We start from the raw sequence: 26,841 nt of genomic DNA on the forward strand, positions 1-26,841 counted from the left end.
CCTCTTCCCATTCCAAACCTGAGACCCTTCCTATAGCATGATATGTGATATCCAACTCCTTCCCATTCTAATCCTGAGTCCCTTCCCATAGAATGAGATGTGATATCCATCTCCTTCCTATTCCAACCCTGAGACCCCTCCTATAGCATGAAATGTGATACCCAACTCCTTCCCATTCCGAACCTGAGTTCCATCCTATAGCATGAGATGTGATATCTAAATGCTTCTAATGCCAAACCTGAGGCCCTTCCTGTAGCATGAGATTTGATATCTGACTTCTTGCCATTCCTAACCTGAGTCCCTGCCTGTAGAATGAAATATGATATCCAACTCCTTCCCATTCCAACCTTGAGACCCTTCCTACATCATGAGATGTGATATCTCAATGCTTCTAATACCAAACCTGAGACCCTTCCTATAATATGAGATGTGATATCCAAACCCTTCCCATTCCAAACCGGAGACCCTTCCTATAGCATGAGATGTAATATCCAACTCCATCCCATTCCAAACCAGTGACCCTTCCTGCAGCATGAGATGTGATATCCAACTCCTTCCCATTTCAACCCTGAGACCCTTCCTATAGCATGAGATGTGATATCTCAATGCTTCTATTACCCAACCCGAGACCCTCCCTATAGCATGAGATGTGATATCCAACTCCTTCCCATTCCAAACCTGAGACCCTCCCTATAGCATGAGATGTGATATCCAACTCCTTCCCATTCCAAACCAGAGTCCCTGCCTGTAGAATGAAATATGATATCCAACTCCTTCCCATTCCAACCTTGAGACCCTTCCTACATCATGAGATGTCATATCTCAATGCTTCTAATACCAAACCTGAGGCCCTTCCCATAGCATGAGAGGTGAAATCAAACTCCTTCTCATTCCAATCCTGAGACCCTTCGTATAGCATGAGATGTGATATCCAACTCCTTCCCATTCCAAACCTGAGACCCTTCCTATAGCATGCAATGTGATATCCAACTCCTTCCCATTCCAATTCTGAGTCCCTTACTATAGCATGAGATGTGATATTGCAATGCTTCTAATACCAAACCTCAAGCCCTTCCCATAGTATGAGATGTGATATCCAACTATTTCCCATTCCAATCCTGAGTCCCTTCCTATAGCATGAGATGTCATATCTCAATGCTTCTAATACCAAACCTGAGACCCTTCCTATAACATGAGATGTGATATCCAAACCCTTCCCATTCCAAACCTGAGACCCTTCCTATAGCATGAGATGTGATATCTAACTCCATCCCATTCCAAACCAGAGACCCTTCCTGCAGCATGAGATGTGATATCCAACTCCTTCCCATTTCAACCCTGAGACCCTTCCTATAGCATGAGATGTGATATCTCAATGCTTCTATTACCCAACCCGAGACCCTTCCTATAGCATGAGATGTGATATCCAACTCCTTCCCATTCCAATCCTGAGTCCCTTCCTATAGCATGAGATATGATATTTCAATGCTTCTAATACCAAACCTGAGGCCCTTCCCATAGCATGAAATGTTATATCCAACTCCTTCCCATTCCAATCCTGAGTCCCTTCCTATAGCATGAGATGTCATATCTCAATGCTTCTAATACCAAACCCAAGGCCCTTCCCATAGCATGAGAGGTGAAATCAAACTCCTTCTCATTCCAATCCTGAGACCCTTCCCATAACATGAAATGTCATATCCAACTCCTTCCCATTCCAATCCTGAGTCCCTTCCTATAGCATGAGATGTCATATCTCAATGCTTTTAATAACAATCCTGAGGCCCTTCCCATAGCATGCGAGGTGAAATCAAACTCCTTCTCATTCCAATCCTGAGACACTTCCTATAGCATGAGATGTGATATCCAACTCCTTCCCATTCCAAACCTTCCTATAGCATGCAATGTGATATCCAACTCCTTCCCATTTCAACCCTGAGACCCTTCCTATAGCATGAGATTTGATATCTCAATGCTTCCATTACCCATCCCGAGACCCTTCCTATAGCATGAGATGTGATATGCAACTCCTTCCCGTTCCATTCCTGAGTCCCTGCCTATAGCATGAGATATGATATTTCAATGCTTCTAATACCAAACCTGAGTCCCTTCCCATAGCATGAGATGTTATATCCAACTCCTTCCCATTCCAATCCAGAGTCCCTTCCTATAGCATGAGATGTCATATCTCAATGCTTCTAATACCAAACCTGAGGCCCTTCCCATAGCATGAGAGGTGAAATCAAACTATTTCTCATTCCAATCCAGAGACCCTTCCTATAGCATGAGATGTGATATCCAAACCCTTCCTATTCCAAACCTGAGACCCTTCCTATAGCATGAGATGTGATATTCAACTCCATCCCATTCCAAACCAGAGACCCTTCCTGCATCATGAGATATGATATCCAACTCCTTCCCATTTCAACCCTGAGACCCTTCCTATAGCATGAAATGTGATGTCTCAATGCTCCTATTACCCAACCCGAGATCCTTCCCATAGCATGAGATGCTATATCCAACTCCTTCCCATTCCAATCATGAGTCCCTTCCTATAACATGAGATATGATATTTCAATGCTTCTAATACCAGACCTGAGGCCCTTCCCATAGCATGAGATGTTATATCCAACTCCTTCCCATTCCAATCCTGAGTGCCTTCCTATAGCATGAGATGTCATATCTCAATGCTTCTAAAACCAAACCTGAGGCCCTTCCCATAGCATGAGAGGTGAAATCAAACTCCTTCCCATTCCAAACCTGAGACCCTTTCTATAGCATGCAATGTGATATCCAACTCCTGAGTCCCTTACTATAGCATGAGATATGATATCTCCTTGCTTCTAATACCAAACCTCAAGCCCTTGCCATAGCATGAGATGTGATATCCAACTCTTCGCATTCCAATCCTGAGTCCCTTCCTATAGCAAGAGATGTCATATCTCAATGCTTTTAATATCAAACCTGAGGCCCTTTCCATAGCATGAGATGTGATATCAAACTCCTTCCAATTCCAATCCTGAGACCCTTCCTGTAGCATGAGATGTGATATCCACATCCTTCACATTCTAAACCTTGAGACCCTACCTGTGGCATGAGATCTGATATCCGGCACCTTCCCATTCCAATCCGGAGACCATTCCTATAGGATGAGATATTATATCTCAGTCTTTCCAATACCAAACCCGAGAACATTCACATAGCCTGAGATATGACATCTCAATCCTTCCTATTCCAATCCTGAGACCTTTCCTATAGGATGGAATGGGATATCTCAATGCTTCTAATACCAATCTCAAGGCCCTTCCAATAGTATGAGATTTCATATCTCACTCCTTCCAATACCAAACATGAGATCCTTACTATAGGATGAGATTTGATATCTCAATGCTTCTAATACCAAACCCAAAACACTTCCACTAGGATGAGATGTGATACCCAACTCCTTCCAATTCCAAATCTGAGATCCTTCCTGTAGCATGAGATTTGATATCTGACTCCTTGCCATTCTTAACTTGAGATACATCCTTTACCATGAGACGTGATATATCAATGCTTCTAATACCAAACTTCAGACCCTTTCTACACCACAAGATGTGATATCCAACTCCTTCCCATTCCAAACCTGAGACCCTTCCTGTAGCATGAGATATGATATCCAACTCCTTCCCATTCCAACCCTGAGATCCTTCCTATAGCATGAGATGTAATATCCAACTATTTCCCATTCCAATCCTGAGACCCTTCTTATAGCATGAGATGTTATATCCAACTCCTTCCCATTCCAATCCTGAGTCCCTTCCTATAGCATGAGATGTCATATCTCAATGCTTCTAATATCAAACCTGAGGCCCTTCCCATAGCATGAGAGGTGAAATCAAACTCCTTCTCATTCCAATCCTGAGACCCTTCGTAGAGCATGAGATGTGATATCCAACTCCTTCCCATTCCAAACCTGAGACCCTTCCTATAGCATGCAATGTGATATCCAACTCCTTCCCATTCCAATTCCGAGTGCCTTACTATAGCATGAGATGTGATATTGCAATGCTTCTAATACCAAACCTCAAGCCCTTCCCATAGCATGAGATGTGATATCCAACTCTTTCCCATTCCAATCCTGAGTCCCTTCCTATAGCATGAGATGTCATATCTCAATGCTTCTAATACCAAACCTGAGACCCTTCCTATAACATGAGATGTGATATCCAAACCCTTCCCATTCCAAACCTGAGACCTTTCCTATAGCATGAGATGTGATATCCAACTCCATCCCATTCCAAACCAAAGACCCTTCCTGCAGCATTAGATGTGATATCCAACTCCTTCCCATTTCAACCCTGAGACCCTTCCTATAGCATGAGATGTGATATCTCAATGCTTTTATTACCCAACCCTAGACCCTTCCTATAGCATGAGATGTGATATCCAACTCCTTCCCATTCCAATCCTGAGTCCCTGCCTATAGCATGAGATATGATATTTCAATGCTTCTAATACCAAACCTGAGGCCCTTCCCATAGCATGAGATGTTATATCCAACTCCTTCCCATTCCAATCCTGAGTCCCTTCCTATAGCATGAGATGTCATATCTCAATGCTTCTAATACCAAACCTGAGGCCCTTCCCATAGCATGAGATGTTATATCCAACTCCTTCCCATTCCAATCCTGAGTCCCTTCCTATAGCATGAGATGTCATATCTCAATGCTTCTAATACCAAACCTGAGGCCCTTCCCATAGCATGAGAGGTGAAATCAAACAATTTTTCATTCCAATCCAGAGACCCTTCCTATAGCATGAGATACGATATTTCAATGCTTCTAATACCAAACCTGAGGCCCTTCCCATAGCATGAGATGTGATATCCAAACCCTTCCCATTCCAAGCCTGAGACCCTTCCTATAGCATGAGATGTGATATCCAACTCCATCCCATTCCAAACCAGAGACCCTTCCTGCATCATGAGATGTGATATCCAACTCCTTCCCATTTCAACCCTGAGACCCTTCCTATAGCATGAAATGTGATATCTCAATGCTTCTATTACCCAACCCGAGATCCTTCCTATAGCATGAGATATGATATCCAACTCCTTCCCATTCCAATCCTGAGTCCCTTCCTATAGCATGAGATACGATATTTCAATGCTTCTAATACCAGACCTGAGGCCCTTCCCATAGCATGAGATGTTATATCCAACTCCTTCCCATTCCAATCCTGAGTCCCTTCCTATAGCATGAGATGTCATATCTCAGTGCTTCTAATACCAAACCTGAGGCCCTTCCCATAGCATGAGAGGTGAAATCAAACTTCTTCTCATTCCAATCCTGAGACCCTTCCTATAGCATGAGATGTTATATCCAACTCCTTCACATTCCAAACCTCAGACCCTTCCTATAGCATGCAATGTGATATCCAACTCCTTCCCATTCCAATCCTGAGTCCCTTACTATATAGCATGTGATGTGATATCTCATTGCTTCTAATACCAAACCTCAAGCCCTTCCCATAGCATGAGATGTGATATCCAACTCCTTCCCATTCCAATCCTGAGTCCCTTCCTATAGTAAGAGATGTCATATCTCAATGCTTTTAATAACAAACCTGAGGCCCTTCCCATAGCATGAGATGTGATATCAAACTCCTTCCAATTCCAATCCTGAGACCCTTCCTGTAGCATGAGATGTGATATCCACATCCTTCACATTCCAAACCTTGAGACCCTTCCTGTGGCATGAGATCTGATATCCGGCACCTTCCCATTCCAATCCGGAGACCATTCCTATAGGATGAGATATTATATCTCAGTCATTCCAATACCAAACCCGAGAACATTCAAATAGCCTGAGATATGACATCTCAATCCTTCCTATTCCAATCCTGAGACCCTTCCTATAGGATGGAAAGTGATATCTCAATGCTTCTAATACCAAACTCAAGGCCCTTCCGATAGTATGAGATTTGATATCTCACTCCTTCCAATACCAAACATGATATCCTTACTATAGAATGAGATTTGATATCTCAATGCTTCTAATACCAAACCCAAGACACTTCTAATAGGATGAGATGTGATACCCAACTCCTTCCCATTCCAAATCGGAGATCCTTCCTGTAGCATGTGATTTGATATCTGACTCCTTGCCATTCCTAACTTGAGATACATCCTTTACCATGAGACGTGATATATCAATGCTTCTAATACCAAACTTGAGACCCTTCCTACACCACGATATGTGATTTCCAACTCCTTCCCATTCCAAACCTGAGACCCTTCCTGTAGCATGAGATATGATATCCAACTCCTTCCCATTCCAACCCTGAGATCCTTCCTATAGCATGAGATGTAATATCCAACTATTTCCCATTCCAATCCTGAGACCCTTCTTATAGCATGAGATGTTATATCCAACTCCTTCCCATTCCAATCCTGAGTCCCTTCCTATAGCATGATATGTCATATCTCAATGCTTCTAATACCAAACCTGAGGCCCTTCCCATAGCATGAGAGGTGAAATCAAACTATTTTTCATTCCAATCCAGAGACCCTTCCTATAGCATGAGATGTGATATCCAAACCCTTCCCATTCCAAGCCTGAGACCCTTCCTATAGCATGAGATGTGATATCCAACTCCATCCCATTCCAAACCAGAGACCCTTCCTGCATCATGAGATGTGATATCCAACTCCTTCCCATTTCAACCCTGAGACCCTTCCTATAGCATGAAATGTGATATGTCAATGCTTCTATTACCCAACTCGAGACCCTTCCTATAGCATGAGATGTGATATCCAACTCCTTCCCATTCCAATCCTGAGTCCCTTCCTATAGCATGAGATACGATATTTCAATGCTTCTAATACCAGACCTGAGGCCCTTCCCATAGCATGAGATGTTATATCCAACTCCTTCCCATTCCAATCCTGAGTCCCTTCGTATAGCATGAGATGTCATATCTCAATGCTTCTAATACCAAACCTGAGGCCCTTCCCATAGCATGAGAGGTGAAATCAAACTTCTTCTCATTCCAATCCTGAGACCCTTCCAATAGCATGAGATGTTATATCCAACACCTTCCCATTCCAAACCTCAGACCCTTCCTATAGCATGCAATGTGATATCCAACTCCTTCCCATTCCAATCCTGAGTCCCTTACTATAGCATGTGATGTGATATCTCATTGCTTCTAATACCAAACCTCAAGCCCTTCCCATAGCATGAGATGTGATATCCAACTCCTTCCCATTCCAATCCTGAGTCCCTTCCTATAGCAAGAGATGTCATATCTCAATGCTTTTAATAACAAACCTGAGGCCCTTCCCATAGCATGAGATGTGATATCAAATTCCTTCCAATTCCAATCCTGAGACCCTTCCTGTAGCATGAGATGTGATATCCACATCCTTCACATTCCAAACCTTGAGACCCTTCCTGTGGCATGAGATCTGATATCCGGCACCTTCCCATTCCAATCCGGAGACCATTCCTATAGGATGAGATATTATATCTCAGTCATTCCAATACCAAACCCGAGAACATTCACATAGCCTGAGATTTGATATCTCACTCCTTCCAATACCAAACATGATATCCTTACTATAGAATGAGATTTGATATCTCAATGCTTCTAATACCAAACACAAGACACTTCTAATAGGATGAGATGTGATACCCAACTCCTTCCCATTCCAAATCGGAGATCCTTCCTGTAGCATGTGATTTGATATCTGACTCCTTGCCATTCCTATCTTGAGATACATCCTTTACCATGAGACGTGATATATCAATGCTTCTAATACCAAACTTGAGACCCTTCCTACACCACGAGATGTGATATCCAACTCCTTCCCATTCCAAACCTGAGACCCTTCCTGTAGCATGAGATATGATATCCAACTCCTTCCCATTCCAACCCTGAGATCCTTCCAATAGCATGAGATGCAATATCCAACTATTTCCCATTCCAATCCTGAGACCCTTCCTATAGCATGAGATGTGATATCTCAAAGCTTCTAATACCAAACCTGAGACCCTTCCTATAACATGAGATGTGATATCCAACTCCTTCCCATTCCAAACTGAGACCCTTCCTATAGCATGAGATGCGATATCCAACGCCTTCCCATTCCAAACCAGAGACGCGTCCTGTAGGATGAGATGTGAAATCGAACTCCTTCCCATTCCAACCCTGAGATCCTTCCTATAGCATGAGATGTGATATTTCAATGCTTCTATTACCCAACCTCAGACTGTTCCTATAGCATGAGATGTGATATCCAACCTCTTCCCATTCCAAACCTGAGACCCTTCCTATAGCATGATATGTGATATCCAACTCCTTCCCATTCTAATCCTGAGTCCCTTCCCATAGAATGAGATGTGATATCCATCTCCTTCCTATTCCAACCCTGAGACCCCTCCTGTAGAATGAAATATGATATCCAACTCCTTCCCATTCCAACCTTGAGACCCTTCCTACATCATGAGATGTGATATCTCAATGCTTCTAATACCAAACCTGAGACCCTTCCTATAATATGAGATGTGATATCCAAACCCTTCCCATTCCAAACCGGAGACCCTTCCTATAGCATGAGATGTAATATCCAACTCCATCCCATTCCAAACCAGTGACCCTTCCTGCAGCATGAGATGTGATATCCAACTCCTTCCCATTTCAACCCTGAGACCCTTCCTATAGCATGAGATGTGATATCTCAATGCTTCTATTACCCAACCCGAGACCCTCCCTATAGCATGAGATGTGATATCCAACTCCTTCCCATTCCAAACCTGAGACCCTCCCTATAGCATGAGATGTGATATCCAACTCCTTCCCATTCCAAACCAGAGTCCCTGCCTGTAGAATGAAATATGATATCCAACTCCTTCCCATTCCAACCTTGAGACCCTTCCTACATCATGAGATGTCATATCTCAATGCTTCTAATACCAAACCTGAGGCCCTTCCCATAGCATGAGAGGAGAAATCAAACTCCTTCTCATTCCAATCCTGAGACCCTTCGTATAGCATGATATGTGATATCCAACTCCTTCCCATTCCAAACCTGAGACCCTTCCTATAGGATGCAATGTGATATCCAACTCCTTCCCATTCCAATTCTGAGTCCCTTACTATAGCATGAGATGTGATATTGCAATGCTTCTAATACCAAACCTCAAGCCCTTCCCATAGTATGAGATGTGATATCCAACTATTTCCCATTCCAATCCTGAGTCCCTTCCTATAGCATGAGATGTCATATCTCAATGCTTCTAATACCAAACCTGAGACCCTTCCTATAACATGAGATGTGATATCCAAACCTTTCCCATTCCAAACCTGAGACCCTTCCTATAGCATGAGATGTGATATCAAACTCCATCCCATTCCAAACCAGAGACCCTTCCTGCAGCATGAGATGTGATATCCAACTCCTTCCCATTTCAACCCTGAGACCCTTCCTATAGCATGAGATGTGATATCTCAATGCTTCTATTACCCAACCCGAGACCCTTCCTATAGCATGAGATGTGATATCCAACTCCTTCCCATTCCAATCCTGAGTGCCTTCCTATAGCATGAGATATGATATTTCAATGCTTCTAATACCAAACCCGAGGCCCTTCCCATAGCATGAGATGTGATATCAAATTCCTTCCAATTCCAATCCTGAGACCCTTCCTGTAGCATGAGATGTGATATCCACATCCTTCACATTCCAAACCTTGAGACCCTTCCTGTGGCATGAGATCTGATATCCGGCACCTTCCCATTCCAATCCGGAGACCATTCCTATAGGATGAGATATTATATCTCAGTCATTCCAATACCAAACCCGAGAACATTCACATAGCCTGAGATTTGATATCTCACTCCTTCCAATACCAAACATGATATCCTTACTATAGAATGAGATTTGATATCTCAATGCTTCTAATACCAAACACAAGACACTTCTAATAGGATGAGATGTGATACCCAACTCCTTCCCATTCCAAATCGGAGATCCTTCCTGTAGCATGTGATTTGATATCTGACTCCTTGCCATTCCTATCTTGAGATACATCCTTTACCATGAGACGTGATATATCAATGCTTCTAATACCAAACTTGAGACCCTTCCTACACCACGAGATGTGATATCCAACTCCTTCCCATTCCAAACCTGAGACCCTTCCTGTAGCATGAGATATGATATCCAACTCCTTCCCATTCCAACCCTGAGATCCTTCCAATAGCATGAGATGCAATATCCAACTATTTCCCATTCCAATCCTGAGACCCTTCCTATAGCATGAGATGTGATATCTCAAAGCTTCTAATACCAAACCTGAGACCCTTCCTATAACATGAGATGTGATATCCAACTCCTTCCCATTCCAAACTGAGACCCTTCCTATAGCATGAGATGCGATATCCAACGCCTTCCCATTCCAAACCAGAGACGCGTCCTGTAGGATGAGATGTGAAATCGAACTCCTTCCCATTCCAACCCTGAGATCCTTCCTATAGCATGAGATGTGATATTTCAATGCTTCTATTACCCAACCTCAGACTGTTCCTATAGCATGAGATGTGATATCCAACCTCTTCCCATTCCAAACCTGAGACCCTTCCTATAGGATGATATGTGATATCCAACTCCTTCCCATTCTAATCCTGAGTCCCTTCCCATAGAATGAGATGTGATATCCATCTCCTTCCTATTCCAACCCTGAGACCCCTCCTGTAGAATGAAATATGATATCCAACTCCTTCCCATTCCAACCTTGAGACCCTTCCTACATCATGAGATGTGATATCTCAATGCTTCTAATACCAAACCTGAGACCCTTCCTATAATATGAGATGTGATATCCAAACCCTTCCCATTCCAAACCGGAGACCCTTCCTATAGCATGAGATGTAATATCCAACTCCATCCCAATCCAAACCAGTGACCCTTCCTGCAGCATGAGATGTGATATCCAACTCCTTCCCATTTCAACCCTGAGACCCTTCCTATAGCATGAGATGTGATATCTCAATGCTTCTATTACCCAACCCGAGACCCTCCCTATAGCATGAGATGTGATATCCAACTCCTTCCCATTCCAAACCTGAGACCCTCCCTATAGCATGAGATGTGATATCCAACTCCTTCCCATTCCAAACCAGAGTCCCTGCCTGTAGAATGAAATATGATATCCAACTCCTTCCCATTCCAACCTTGAGACCCTTCCTACATCATGAGATGTCATATCTCAATGCTTCTAATACCAAACCTGAGGCCCTTCCCATAGCATGAGAGGAGAAATCAAACTCCTTCTCATTCCAATCCTGAGACCCTTCGTATAGCATGATATGTGATATCCAACTCCTTCCCATTCCAAACCTGAGACCCTTCCTATAGGATGCAATGTGATATCCAACTCCTTCCCATTCCAATTCTGAGTCCCTTACTATAGCATGAGATGTGATATTGCAATGCTTCTAATACCAAACCTCAAGCCCTTCCCATAGTATGAGATGTGATATCCAACTATTTCCCATTCCAATCCTGAGTCCCTTCCTATAGCATGAGATGTCATATCTCAATGCTTCTAATACCAAACCTGAGACCCTTCCTATAACATGAGATGTGATATCCAAACCTTTCCCATTCCAAACCTGAGACCCTTCCTATAGCATGAGATGTGATATCAAACTCCATCCCATTCCAAACCAGAGACCCTTCCTGCAGCATGAGATGTGATATCCAACTCCTTCCCATTTCAACCCTGAGACCCTTCCTATAGCATGAGATGTGATATCTCAATGCTTCTATTACCCAACCCGAGACCCTTCCTATAGCATGAGATGTGATATCCAACTCCTTCCCATTCCAATCCTGAGTGCCTTCCTATAGCATGAGATATGATATTTCAATGCTTCTAATACCAAACCCGAGGCCCTTCCCATAGCATGAAATGTCATATCCAACTCCTTCCCATTCCAATCCTGAGTCCCTTCCTATAGCATGAGATGTCATATCTCAATGCTTCTAATACCAAACCCGAGGCCCTTCCCATAGCATGAGAGGTGAAATCAAACTCCTTCTCATTCCAATCCTGAGACCCTTCCCATAACATGAAATGTTATATCCAACTCCTTCCCATTCCAATCCTGAGTCCCTTCCTATAGCATGAGATGTCATATCTCAATGCTTCTAATACCAAACCTCAAGCCCTTGCCATAGCATGAGATGTGATATCCAACTCTTCGCATTCCAATCCTGAGTCCCTTCCTATAGCAAGAGATGTCATATCTCAATGCTTTTAATATCAAACCTGAGGCCCTTCCCATAGCATGAGATGTGATATCAAACTCCTTCCAATTCCAATCCTGAGACCCTTCCTGTAGCATGAGATGTGATATCCACATCCTTCACATTCTAAACCTTGAGACCCTACCTGTGGCATGAGATCTGATATCCGGCACCTTCCCATTCCAATCCGGAGACCATTCCTATAGGATGAGATATTATATCTCAGTCTTTCCAATACCAAACCCGAGAACATTCACATAGCCTGAGATATGACATCTCAATCCTTCCTATTCCAATCCTGAGACCTTTCCTATAGGATGGAATGGGATATCTCAATGCTTCTAATACCAATCTCAAGGCCCTTCCAATAGTATGAGATTTCATATCTCACTCTTTCCAATACTGTTAAGACGGATTTCTGAACTCTGTCCTGGTGGCGCAGAAGTTCAGAAGGCCAACCTAATTACTTGGAACAGGGTAACCTCTGGACAAGCCAGACCAATCAAGGTAGCGATCGCGGCGGTCAAGACTAGGTCTCAAGAGGGGTGAGGGTGACTGAAAGCCCGCAATGAGCACACAAAGCAAGAGCGCTTACAAACTACTCCAAACAGTTGTTATATCAAAAATATAAACACATTTATTTTAAGGCCTTTAAAACAACGACCGTAGCGAGAAAATCACAATAACACAGTATTACGCCAACACATACCAAATCAACACAATATATATACAAATACACAGTCGCAAGCGTTTAAAGCACGAAATATGTAGTCCACCTGCCAGGGAAGGAAAACAGGCAGTGCGATAACGCTTTAGACTCAGTTCGCCTTTAGAGGCACCTAACTAGATGGAAGTCCGAGCCCTGCGAAGAGTGGAGCCTTGTGCTCAAAGTACCTGCCACGCCGGTGCCAACGGGCAAAAGGGGAAGCTCTTCGGAGGAAGTCAGGCAGTTCGGGTTAGTGCACAGCAGAAGGAGAACATGTTCCGCAACTCAAGCGCAGCCTCCACAGCGGGCAGAAGCAGAGCGCGAGTACGGCCAAAAGGGTGCTCTTTTTACACAGCAGGGAAAAGCAATGGGATACTGCAGGAGGGCGACCAGATCCTAGCTATACTACTCACCGGTCCCCGAAGCAAGCAGACCCAGGCTTCTCCACGATAGTTTCAGCAGCTGGCAGGTTCAGAAGAGCAGGGAACGCTTTGTAGTCGTGTAGAGCAAAAAGACGTCCCAATCGACGAAACCGGCACAGTTTTGTTGCCGCACAGGACAACGGAGCGGCCGTGTGTATTCGAGCCAAATGAACCCTCCTCCCTTCAGACCTGGGGACGCCAAGCGTACGAAGCGTGGGAGAGGGACAAGGACTCGCAATACAACACAACCTGGCGGCGGTTGCAGAGCCAAACTCCTTGGTAAGCTGGTCAGTCAACTGGATGGCCCAGAGACGCTTCCGAAGGCTTACTTGGCAGGAGATGGTTGAAGATGCCGGGAATAGCTGTTCCTGCTATTCCAAAGGTCGAAGCACCAGTACAGGCCTTCTGGTTCGATCAAAGGAGGACAGGGGCTCTCCGGACGACAGCAGTGCAAAGGAGGATTCCTTCAGCGGGTCACCAGCGATTCCTCGGTCCAGCCTCGTAGTTGCAGGATACTTGGCTCCTGTATTCCTTCGTTCGTGAGAACTCAGGAGATCGACATGGTAGTGGTGTTTCTAGCTCCCTCTTATCCACGGTTCCCTTCGCGCCAAAACGGAGGGGAGCCAATGGGAGATCCGCTCATCAACACACATACCATACGTGGACCAATCACGGACCACGGTGGTCCCAGGCATTCACACCACCCCAGACTCTCTGGCACCCAGGATGTGTATTGGGACCAGACATCCCAGCCCACACCCTGGAGGCACGCAAACGACATGTAGAAGCCCGCGAAAGCAACCACGTTTCGCGGGAAAGTACATGCCCAAATAAGGAAGGCCCCGGGTCGTCTGACCTGGGGAAGGTGAAGGGAGCAAGCCGGTCAGTGGACAAGACAAAGGAGCCTCGCGGCCTGGCCATTTTGGGAGCCAGGCCACCATTTTGGGTTCAGGGCAAAAACGTGCTCAGAACGCCAAAAGGAGCTCAAAATAAACAAAGCGATCGCTGCCACCATTCGAGTCCCTGAATGACTTGCACCGATCAAATACCATCCTAAAAGAGTATCTAGGGCCTGTAGAAGGCTAGAGACCCAAGAGAGCTGTAACTTAGCTTACAGTGCCCTCTTGTGTCGTGTTGCACTAAAGCTGCGACACGATAAAAGAAACTACGGGAAACCACGTTCCCCGGTACTGACTGTCTTAAGGGCATGTCAGTTTCCCCGTAAGAAAGGATCGAAAGCCCAGAGAAGTGCGGCAGAAGGCTGTACTTCTCTGGCAAAGTCAACAACAAGGTTAAAAACAATAGCAAAAAGTTTAGGGGTTGCCACATGGAAGGAAAATTCCCTACAATTACGAAATCTTTCCTAACACTCGCCCCTCCCAGACTATGGACAGGGGGAACTAATCCACCCCTGGATGAGTCTCTTGTTCAGGTCGGTTAAACATTCTGGACAACCCATCAGCATTGCTATGTTGGACACCTGGTCTATGCTCAATAGTGAAGTCGAAGCCTTGAAGACTTATGGACCACCTAAGAGATGTCATATCTCAATGCTTTTAATAACAAACCTGAGGCCCTTCCCATAGCATGAGATGTGATATCAAACTCCTTCCAATTCCAATCCTGAGACCCTTCCTGTAGCATGAGATGTGATATCCACATCCTTCACATTCCAAACCTTGAGACCCTTCCTGTGGCATGAGATCTGATATCCGGCACCTTCCCATTCCAATCCGGAGACCATTCCTATAGGATGAGATATTATATCTCAGTCATTCCAATACCAAACCCGAGAACATTCAAATAGCCTGAGATATGACATCTCAATCCTTCCTATTCCAATCCTGAGACCCTTCCTATAGGATGGAAAGTGATATCTCAATGCTTCTAATACCAAACTCAAGGCCCTTCCGATAGTATGAGATTTGATATCTCACTCCTTCCAATACCAAACATGATATCCTTACTATAGAATGAGATTTGATATCTCAATGCTTCTAATACCAAACCCAAGACACTTCTAATAGGATGAGATGTGATACCCAACTCCTTCCCATTCCAAATCGGAGATCCTTCCTGTAGCATGTGATTTGATATCTGACTCCTTGCCATTCCTAACTTGAGATACATCCTTTACCATGAGACGTGATATATCAATGCTTCTAATACCAAACTTGAGACCCTTCCTACACCACGATATGTGATTTCCAACTCCTTCCCATTCCAAACCTGAGACCCTTCCTGTAGCATGAGATATGATATCCAACTCCTTCCCATTCCAACCCTGAGATCCTTCCTATAGCATGAGATGTAATATCCAACTATTTCCCATTCCAATCCTGAGACCCTTCTTATAGCATGAGATGTTATATCCAACTCCTTCCCATTCCAATCCTGAGTCCCTTCCTATAGCATGATATGTCATATCTCAATGCTTCTAATACCAAACCTGAGGCCCTTCCCATAGCATGAGAGGTGAAATCAAACTATTTTTCATTCCAATCCAGAGACCCTTCCTATAGCATGAGATGTGATATCCAAACCCTTCCCATTCCAAGCCTGAGACCCTTCCTATAGCATGAGATGTGATATCCAACTCCATCCCATTCCAAACCAGAGACCCTTCCTGCATCATGAGATGTGATATCCAACTCCTTCCCATTTCAACCCTGAGACCCTTCCTATAGCATGAAATGTGATATGTCAATGCTTCTATTGCCCAACTCGAGACCCTTCCTATAGCATGAGATGTGATATCCAACTCCTTCCCATTCCAATCCTGAGTCCCTTCCTATAGCATGAGATACGATATTTCAATGCTTCTAATACCAGACCTGAGGCCCTTCCCATAGCATGAGATGTTATATCCAACTCCTTCCCATTCCAATCCTGAGTCCCTTCGTATAGCATGAGATGTCATATCTCAATGCTTCTAATACCAAACCTGAGGCCCTTCCCATAGCATGAGAGGTGAAATCAAACTTCTTCTCATTCCAATCCTGAGACCCTTCCAATAGCATGAGATGTTATATCCAACACCTTCCCATTCCAAACCTCAGACCCTTCCTATAGCATGCAATGTGATATCCAACTCCTTCCCATTCCAATCCTGAGTCCCTTACTATAGCATGTGATGTGATATCTCATTGCTTCTAATACCAAACCTCAAGCCCTTCCCATAGCATGAGATGTGATATCCAACTCCTTCCCATTCCAATCCTGAGTCCCTTCCTATAGCAAGAGATGTCATATCTCAATGCTTTTAATAACAAACCTGAGGCCCTTCCCATAGCATGAGATGTGATATCAAATTCCTTCCAATTCCAATCCTGAGACCCTTCCTGTAGCATGAGATTTGATATCCACATCCTTCACATTCCAAACCTTGAGACCCTTCCTGTGGCATGAGATCTGATATCCGGCACCTTCCCATTCCAATCCGGAGACCATTCCTATAGGATGAGATATTATATCTCAGTCATTCCAATACCAAACCCGAGAACATTCACATAGCCTGAGATTTGATATCTCACTCCTTCCAATACCAAACATGATATCCTTACTATAGAATGAGATTTGATATCTCAATGCTTCTAATACCAAACACAAGACACTTCTAATAGGATGAGATGTGATACCCAACTCCTTCCCATTCCAAATCGGAGATCCTTCCTGTAGCATGTGATTTGATATCTGACTCCTTGCCATTCCTATCTTGAGATACATCCTTTACCATGAGACGTGATATATCAATGCTTCTAATACCAAACTTGAGACCCTTCCTACACCACGAGATGTGATATCCAACTCCTTCCCATTCCAAACCTGAGACCCTTCCTGTAGCATGAGATATGATATCCAACTCCTTCCCATTCCAACCCTGAGATCCTTCCAATAGCATGAGATGCAATATCCAACTATTTCCCATTCCAATCCTGAGACCCTTCCTATAGCATGAGATGTGATATCTCAAAGCTTCTAATACCAAACCTGAGACCCTTCCTATAACATGAGATGTGATATCCAACTCCTTCCCATTCCAAACTGAGACCCTTCCTATAGCATGAGATGCGATATCCAACGCCTTCCCATTCCAAACCAGAGACGCGTCCTGTAGGATGAGATGTGAAATCGAACTCCTTCCCATTCCAACCCTGAGATCCTTCCTATAGCATGAGATGTGATATTTCAATGCTTCTATTACCCAACCTCAGACTGTTCCTATAGCATGAGATGTGATATCCAACCTCTTCCCATTCCAAACCTGAGACCCTTCCTATAGCATGATATGTGATATCCAACTCCTTCCCATTCTAATCCTGAGTCCCTTCCCATAGAATGAGATGTGATATCCATCTCCTTCCTATTCCAACCCTGAGACCCCTCCTATAGCATGAAATGTGATACCCAACTCCTTCCCATTCCGAACCTGAGTTCCATCCTATAGCATGAGATGTGATATCTAAATGCTTCTAATGCCAAACCTGAGGCCCTTCCCATAGCATGAGATGTGATATTCAACTCCTTCCCATTCCAATCCTGAGACCCTTCCTGTAGCATGAGATTTGATATCTGACTTCTTGCCATTCCTAACCTGAGTCCCTGCCTGTAGAATGAAATATGATATCCAACTCCTTCCCATTCCAACCTTGAGACCCTTCCTACATCATGAGATGTGATATCTCAATGCTTCTAATACCAAACCTGAGACCCTTCCTATAATATGAGATGTGATATCCAAACCCTTCCCATTCCAAACCGGAGACCCTTCCTATAGCATGAGATGTAATATCCAACTCCATCCCATTCCAAACCAGTGACCCTTCCTGCAGCATGAGATGTGATATCCAACTCCTTTACATTTCAACCCTGAGACCCTTCCTATAGCATGAGATGTGATATCTCAATGCTTCTATTACCCAACCCGAGACCCTCCCTATAGCATGAGATGTGATATCCAACTCCTTCCCATTCCAAACCTGAGACCCTCCCTATAGCATGAGATGTGATATCCAACTCCTTCCCATTCCAAACCAGAGTCCCTGCCTGTAGAATGAAATATGGTATCCAACTCCTTCCCATTCCAACCTTGAGACCCTTCCTACATCATGAGATGTCATATCTCAATGCTTCTAATACCAAACCTGAGGCCCTTCCCATAGCATGAGAGGAGAAATCAAACTCCTTCTCATTCCAATCCTGAGACCCTTCGTATAGCATGATATGTGATATCCAACTCCTTCCCATTCCAAACCTGAGACCCTTCCTATAGGATGCAATGTGATATCCAACTCCTTCCCATTCCAATTCTGAGTCCCTTACTATAGCATGAGATGTGATATTGCAATGCTTCTAATACCAAACCTCAAGCCCTTCCCATAGTATGAGATGTGATATCCAACTATTTCCCATTCCAATCCTGAGTCCCTTCCTATAGCATGAGATGTCATATCTCAATGCTTCTAATACCAAACCTGAGACCCTTCCTATAACATGAGATGTGATATCCAAACCTTTCCCATTCCAAACCTGAGACCCTTCCTATAGCATGAGATGTGATATCAAACTCCATCCCATTCCAAACAAGAGACCCTTCCTGCAGCATGAGATGTGATATCCAACTCCTTCCCATTTCAACCCTGAGACCCTTCCTATAGCATGAGATGTGATATCTCAATGCTTCTATTACCCAACCCGAGACCCTTCCTATAGCATGAGATGTGATATCCAACTCCTTCCCATTCCAATCCTGAGTGCCTTCCTATAGCATGAGATATGATATTTCAATGCTTCTAATACCAAACCTGAGGCCCTTCCCATAGCATGAAATGTTATATCCAACTCCTTCCCATTCCAATCCTGAGTCCCTTCCTATAGCATGAGATGTCATATCTCAATGCTTCTAATACCAAACCCGAGGCCCTTCCCATAGCATGAGAGGTGAAATCAAACTCCTTCTCATTCCAATCCTGAGACCCTTCCCATAACATGAAATGTTATATCCAACTCCTTCCCATTCCAATCCTGAGTCCCTTCCTATAGCATGAGATGTCATATCTCAATGCTTTTAATAACAATCCTGAGGCCCTTCCCATAGCATGAGAGGTGAAATCAAACTCCTTCTCATTCCAATCCTGAGACACTTCCTATAGCATGAGATGTGATATCCAACTCCTTCCCATTCCAAACCTTCCTATAGCATGCAATGTGATATCCAACTCCTTCCCATTTCAACCCTGAGACCCTTCCTATAGCATGAGATGTGATATCTCAATGCTTCCATTACCCATCCAGAGACCCTTCCTATAGCATGAGATGTGATATGCAACTCCTTCCCGTTCCATTCCTGAGTCCCTGCCTATAGCATGAGATATGATATTTCAATGCTTCTAATACCAAACCTGAGTCCCTTCCCATAGCATGAGATGTTATATCCAACTCCTTCCCATTCCAATCCAGAGTCCCTTCCTATAGCATGAGATGTCATATCTCAATCCTTCTAATACCAAACCTGAGGCCCTTCCCATAGCATGAGAGGTGAAATCAAACTATTTCTCATTCCAATCCAGAGACCCTTCCTATAGCATGAGATGTGATATCCAAACCCTTCCTATTCCAAACCTGAGACCCTTCCTATAGCATGAGATGTGATATTCAACTCCATCCCATTCCAAACCAGAGACCCTTCCTGCATCATGAGATATGATATCCAACTCCTTCCCATTTCAACCCTGAGACCCTTCCTACAGCATGAAATGTGATATCTCAATGCTCCTATTACCCAACCCGAGATCCTTCCCATAGCATGAGATGTTATATCCAACTCCTTCCCATTCCAATCATGAGTCCCTTCCTATAACATGAGATATGATATTTCAATGCTTCTAATACCAGACCTGAGGCCCTTCCCATAGCATGAGATGTTATATCCAACTCCTTCCCATTCCAATCCGGAGTGCCTTCCTATAGCATGAGATGTCATATCTCAATGCTTCTAAAACCAAACCTGAGGCCCTTCCCATAGCATGAGAGGTGAAATCAAACTCCTTCCCATTCCAAACCTGAGACCCTTTCTATAGCATGCAATGTGATATCCAACTCCTGAGTCCCTTACTATAGCATGAGATATGATATCTCCTTGCTTCTAATACCAAACCTCAAGCCCTTGCCATAGCATGAGATGTGATATCCAACTCTTCGCATTCCAATCCTGAGTCCCTTCCTATAGCAAGAGATGTCATATCTCAATGCTTTTAATATCAAACCTGAGGCCCTTCCCATAGCATGAGATGTGATATCAAACTCCTTCCAATTCCAATCCTGAGACCCTTCCTGTAGCATGAGATGTGATATCCACATCCTTCACATTCTAAACCTTGAGACCCTACCTGTGGCATGAGATCTGATATCCGGCACCTTCCCATTCCAATCCGGAGACCATTCCTATAGGATGAGATATTATATCTCAGTCTTTCCAATACCAAACCCGAGAACATTCACATAGCCTGAGATATGACATCTCAATCCTTCCTATTCCAATCCTGAGACCTTTCCTATAGGATGGAATGGGATATCTCAATGCTTCTAATACCAATCTCAAGGCCCTTCCAATAGTATGAGATTTCATATCTCACTCTTTCCAATACTGTTAAGACGGATTTCTGAACTCTGTCCTGGTGGCGCAGAAGTTCAGAAGGCCAACCTAATTACTTGGAACAGGGTAACCTCTGGACAAGCCAGACCAATCAAGGTAGCGATCGCGGCGGTCAAGACTAGGTCTCAAGAGGGGTGAGGGTGACTGAAAGCCCGCAATGAGCACACAAAGCAAGAGCGCTTACAAACTACTCCAAACAGTTGTTATATCAAAAATATAAACACATTTATTTTAAGGCCTTTAAAACAACGACCGTAGCGAGAAAATCACAATAACACAGTATTACGCCAACACATACCAAATCAACACAATATATATACAAATACACAGTCGCAAGCGTTTAAAGCACGAAATATGTAGTCCACCTGCCAGGGAAGGAAAACAGGCAGTGCGATAACGCTTTAGACTCAGTTCGCCTTTAGAGGCACCTAACTAGATGGAAGTCCGAGCCCTGCGAAGAGTGGAGCCTTGTGCTCAAAGTACCTGCCACGCCGGTGCCAACGGGCAAAAGGGGAAGCTCTTCGGAGGAAGTCAGGCAGTTCGGGTTAGTGCACAGCAGAAGGAGAACATGTTCCGCAACTCAAGCGCAGCCTCCACAGCGGGCAGAAGCAGAGCGCGAGTACGGCCAAAAGGGTGCTCTTTTTACACAGCAGGGAAAAGCAATGGGATACTGCAGGAGGGCGACCAGATCCTAGCTATACTACTCACCGGTCCCCGAAGCAAGCAGACCCAGGCTTCTCCACGATAGTTTCAGCAGCTGGCAGATTCAGAAGAGCAGGGAACGCTTTGTAGTCGTGTAGAGCAAAAAGACGTCCCAATCGACGAAACCGGCACAGTTTTGTTGCCGCACAGGACAACGGAGCGGCCGTGTGTATTCGAGCCAAATGAACCCTCCTCCCTTCAGACCTGGGGACGCCAAGCGTACGAAGCGTGGGAGAGGGACAAGGACTCGCAATACAACACAACCTGGCGGCGGTTGCAGAGCCAAACTCCTTGGTAAGCTGGTCAGTCAACTGGATGGCCCAGAGACGCTTCCGAAGGCTTACTTGGCAGGAGATGGTTGAAGATGCCGGGAATAGCTGTTCCTGCTATTCCAAAGGTTGAAGCACCAGTACAGGCCTTCTGGTTCGATCAAAGGAGGACAGGGGCTCTCCGGACGACAGCAGTGCAAAGGAGGATTCCTTCAGCGGGTCACCAGCGATTCCTCGGTCCAGCCTCGTAGTTGCAGGATACTTGGCTCCTGTATTCCTTCGTTCGTGAGAACTCAGGAGATCGACATGGTAGTGGTGTTTCTAGCTCCCTCTTATCCACGGTTCCCTTCGCGCCAAAACGGAGGGGAGCCAATGGGAGATCCGCTCATCAACACACATACCATACGTGGACCAATCACGGACCACGGTGGTCCCAGGCATTCACACCACCCCAGACTCTCTGGCACCCAGGATGTGTATTGGGACCAGACATCCCAGCCCACACCCTGGAGGCACGCAAACGACATGTAGAAGCCCGCGAAAGCAACCACGTTTCGCGGGAAAGTACATGCCCAAATAAGGAAGGCCCCGGGTCGTCTGACCTGGGGAAGGTGAAGGGAGCAAGCCGGTCAGTGAACAAGACAAAGGAGCCTCGCGGCCTGGCCATTTTGGGAGCCAGGCCACCATTTTGGGTTCAGGGCAAAAACGTGCTCAGAACGCCAAAAGGAGCTCAAAATAAACAAAGCGATCGCTGCCACCATTCGAGTCCCTGAATGACTTGCACCGATCAAATACCATCCTAAAAGAGTATCTAGGGCCTGTAGAAGGCTAGAGACCCAAGAGAGCTGTAACTTAGCTTACAGTGCCCTCTTGTGTCGTGTTGCACTAAAGCTGCGACACGATAAAAGAAACTACGGGAAACCACGTTCCCCGGTACTGACTGTCTTAAGGGCATGTCAGTTTCCCCGTAAGAAAGGAGCGAAAGCCCAGAGAAGTGCGGCAGAAGGCTGTACTTCTCTGGCAAAGTCAACAACAAGGTTAAAAACAATAGCAAAAAGTTTAGGGGTTGCCACATGGAAGGAAAATTCCCTACAATTACGAAATCTTTCCTAACACTCGCCCCTCCCAGACTATGGACAGGGGGAACTAATCCACCCCTGGATGAGTCTCTTGTTCAGGTCGGTTAAACATTCTGGACAACCCATCAGCATTGCTATGTTGGACACCTGGTCTATGCTCAATAGTGAAGTCGAAGCCTTGAAGACTTATGGACCACCTAAGCAACTTTGGATTCTCCCCCTTCATGTTCATTAGCCACTTTAACGGCTTATGGTCAGTCTGCACAGTGAAGTGGGTCCCATAGAGGTAGGGCCTCAGCTTCCTTAGGGCCCACACAACAGAGAAACATTCTTTCTCTACCGTGGACCATCTGAGCTCTCTGTCCTTAAGCTGGCGACTAATAAAACCGATAGGGTGTTCCTTACCCTTCTCATCTACTTGTGATAGTACAGCTCCTATCCCAGTGTCAGAGGCATCCGTCTGCACGATAAAAGGTCTTTGATAATCAGGGGCCCTAAGCACAGGGGCCTGGCACAAGGAGTCTTTTAAGCCATTGAAGGCCTTCTCACACTCGTCGGTCCAAGTTACCTTCTTGGGTTTCTTCGGAGTTGTGAGGGCAGTCAGAGGAGCAGCTATGGTGCCATAGTCTGCCACAAAAGTGCGGTAAAACCCCGTGAGTACTAAGAAGGCTCTCACTTGGGTTTGCGTAGTGGGGGTAGGCCAGTCTTGTACTGCTTGTACCTGACTGAGTAGAGGCTGTCTCCTCCCTCCACCTACTTCATGTCCAAGGTAAACCACTGAGCCTTGTCCATTTTGGTGAGGGGCCACTCGGGCACCCTCAAAAGAGCTATCTGAAGGACTGTTTTTGAACAGGTCGGGGAGAGGTTCAGACTCCTCTTCCTCAACGTCTGAAGCCAATAGCAGTGCTGCGATTTCGCCGCTTGGGACGAAAGCCTTCAGCCTATTCACGGGAAGCACTTTTGGAGCCTGTCCAGGCCTTCCAAGGTCCACTGAATAGTTAACCTCACCCAGGGGCTCCACCACTGGGTAAGGGCCTGACCATTTGTCCTGTAAAGCTCGAGGCCTTATGAGATTCATGATCAGGACTTGCTGACCAAGTGTAAAGTTGATGAGGGAAGCTTTCTGGTCGTACCAATGTTTCACCAGTGCTTGCCCTGCCTTCAATTTATCACTGGCCAAGCCCATCAGAAGTACCATCCGTTTTCTGAGCCCTAGCACATAATCAACTACATTGGTAGTAACAGGGGGAGTGGGCATCTCCCATCCCTCTTTGACGATGGCTAAGGGTCCCCGTACGGGATGACCGAACAGAAGTTCGAAGGGGCTGAAGCCAACACCCTCCTGTGGTACCTCTCTGTAGGCAAACAGTAAGCATGAAGCAAGAACATCCCATTTTCTTCTCTGAGGCTCCTCCAGAGCCCCAATCATGCTCTTTAACGTCCTGTTGAAACGCCCCCCAAGACCATCGGTCTGGGGGCGGTATGCAGAAGAGAACCTGTAGGTGACCCCACATTCTTTCCACATAGCCTGCCTATACTTCGACATAAAGTTGCTGCCATGATCCGACACAACTTCTTTAGGGAAGCCAACCCTAGTAAACATGCCGAGTAAAGCTTCTGCAACTGGCTTGGCAGTTACAGTTGTAAATGGGACGGCCTCAGGATACCTGGTTGCATGGTCGACCAGCACCAGGATAAACCTATTGCCTGAGGATGTTTGCGGGTCAAGGGGACCAACCATGTCGATCCCTACCCTTTCAAATGGTACCCCCACAACTGGGAGCGGTACCAACGGAGCTTGGATTGTCGCGCCAACCTTACCAGACAACTGGCAGGCGGCACAACTCCTGCAGTGACTTTCTACTTGCTCCCCCATCTTGGGCCAGTAGAAGTGCATGGATAACCTTTGCTTGGTCCTCCTCATACCAAGGTGACCAGCAAGGGGAACGACATGCGCCAACTGCAGGAGGAAGGGCCTAACAGCAAGGGAAACCACCAACCTCCTATGGTCTCCTTCTGTAGACTCTGTGGGCTCACTATCCAGGAGTCCACCTTCCTGGTAAATCCTTTGCAACCCAGGAGGTTCACCCTCAAGCTGGGAGCAGGCCTGTCTCCTTAGGCCTTCCAGAGATGGGCACTCACGTTGGCCTTTACTGAATTCGTCCCTATCAGGACCTCCTTCAACTAACAAGTCTTTTAGTTCAGGATGATCGTTGGGGTCGAATACTTCAGGCATCGCCACCTCCTCGTCAGGCCCGGGCGATTGACCAACTTCCTCCACCGCAGTGGTAGGCGAGCTCGGGGGAATATTCTCTTTCCCCCGTCTTGACTTGTAGACTCCTTTCGCCTTGGATTTCCCCTTCGGCTGGGGCGGCGTATTGGACTTGGCCAATGCTGCCCGTGCTTGAGACCGTGTGTAGGGTCTTTCGGCAGTGTCTCCTACGAGCCCTAAAGCTCTGAGATCATTGCCCAACAAGACCTTTCCCGGGACGTTTCTCTGAATGCTCACTGGAATCCTGACTGCTGTACCATTTAAAGTAAGATTAACAGGGATCACGGGAAACATACGGAGGGGGCCGTCAGCCAACTTAGTGGGCATCAGAGTAGCTCTGGCAACTTCCTCTGAGTCTACCAAGGTAGAATCCACTACAGTTCGACTGCACCCACTATCCCTAAGAGCTGGAGTATCCACTCCATTGATCAGCACACTGTCTTTAAAGTAGTGCTTGGTATTATCCGGAATCCTAGCATAAGCCTCTGCGACTTTAGGCTCCCAGGAACCCAGGGACACTAAAACTACCTCAGCCTCTATCCCGCTGGGAAATGAGTCTGAGGAGAAGGATGCTCCTGTAATCTCTTCTTCCTCGTAGGAGGAGAAGGCCAGATTAGCGGAGTGGACCCCCAAAGGTCTAACCTTACAACGGGGATCCCCCTTCACATGGTCAGTTGCTCCACAAGAAAAACAAGCCCCAGTGGGTCTGTTTACGTAGGGAGGCTTATTGTAACCAGAGTTCTGTTTTGGAGGCGGACCTCCACTACCCTGTGAGTTCTCTTGTGTCTTACCCTTGTTTTTCTTTTTGTGGCCCTTATGGGAAGAAGATTTAGCAGATTCCCCACCCTCCATATCTTTGGACTTTTTCCCTTCCTCCTGCTTACCAGGATGAGTTTTGTCCTTATGGGACACTCGATGTGACACCCATAAGTCTGCTGCAATGGCCAGCTTCTTAGGATCTATCTCCTTAGAATCGGACAAATGCTGCTTAAGCTCCGGGGAAGAAGAAGCAAAAATGTGTTCCAGCATGACCAGATTGATCATGCCTTCGAAGGTAGAAACCTTATAACCTTCGACCCAGCCAGTTAAGTTTTTCAAAGATTCAGCGACATAAGATACCCAAGTACCACCTTCCTTTTTCTTATACTCTCGAAAACGCTTTAAATATTGGGCCGGAGTCTTCCCAAACTTTAAAATGAGAGTCTGCTTTAACATTGCGAAATCAGCCCGCTCAGCCTTCGACATTTCCATAATGGCACTACAGCCAGAATGGGGCAGTCTACTGAGCAACCACGCAATCTTATCAGCATTATCAACTTCCTGGACCTCGCATGCATACTCAAACGCATTCAGCCAGTCCATAATGTCATTCCTCTCTTCATACACACTGAGCAGATCTTTTGGAAACCGTGGATGAGAGGAAGCCCCAGACCCATGTCTAG

Source organism: Ambystoma mexicanum, chromosome 5q (genome assembly GCF_040938575.1).
Source record: "Ambystoma mexicanum isolate Mex_15411 chromosome 5q, UKY_AmexF1_1, whole genome shotgun sequence".
Classification (NCBI taxonomy): domain Eukaryota; kingdom Metazoa; phylum Chordata; class Amphibia; order Caudata; family Ambystomatidae; genus Ambystoma; species Ambystoma mexicanum.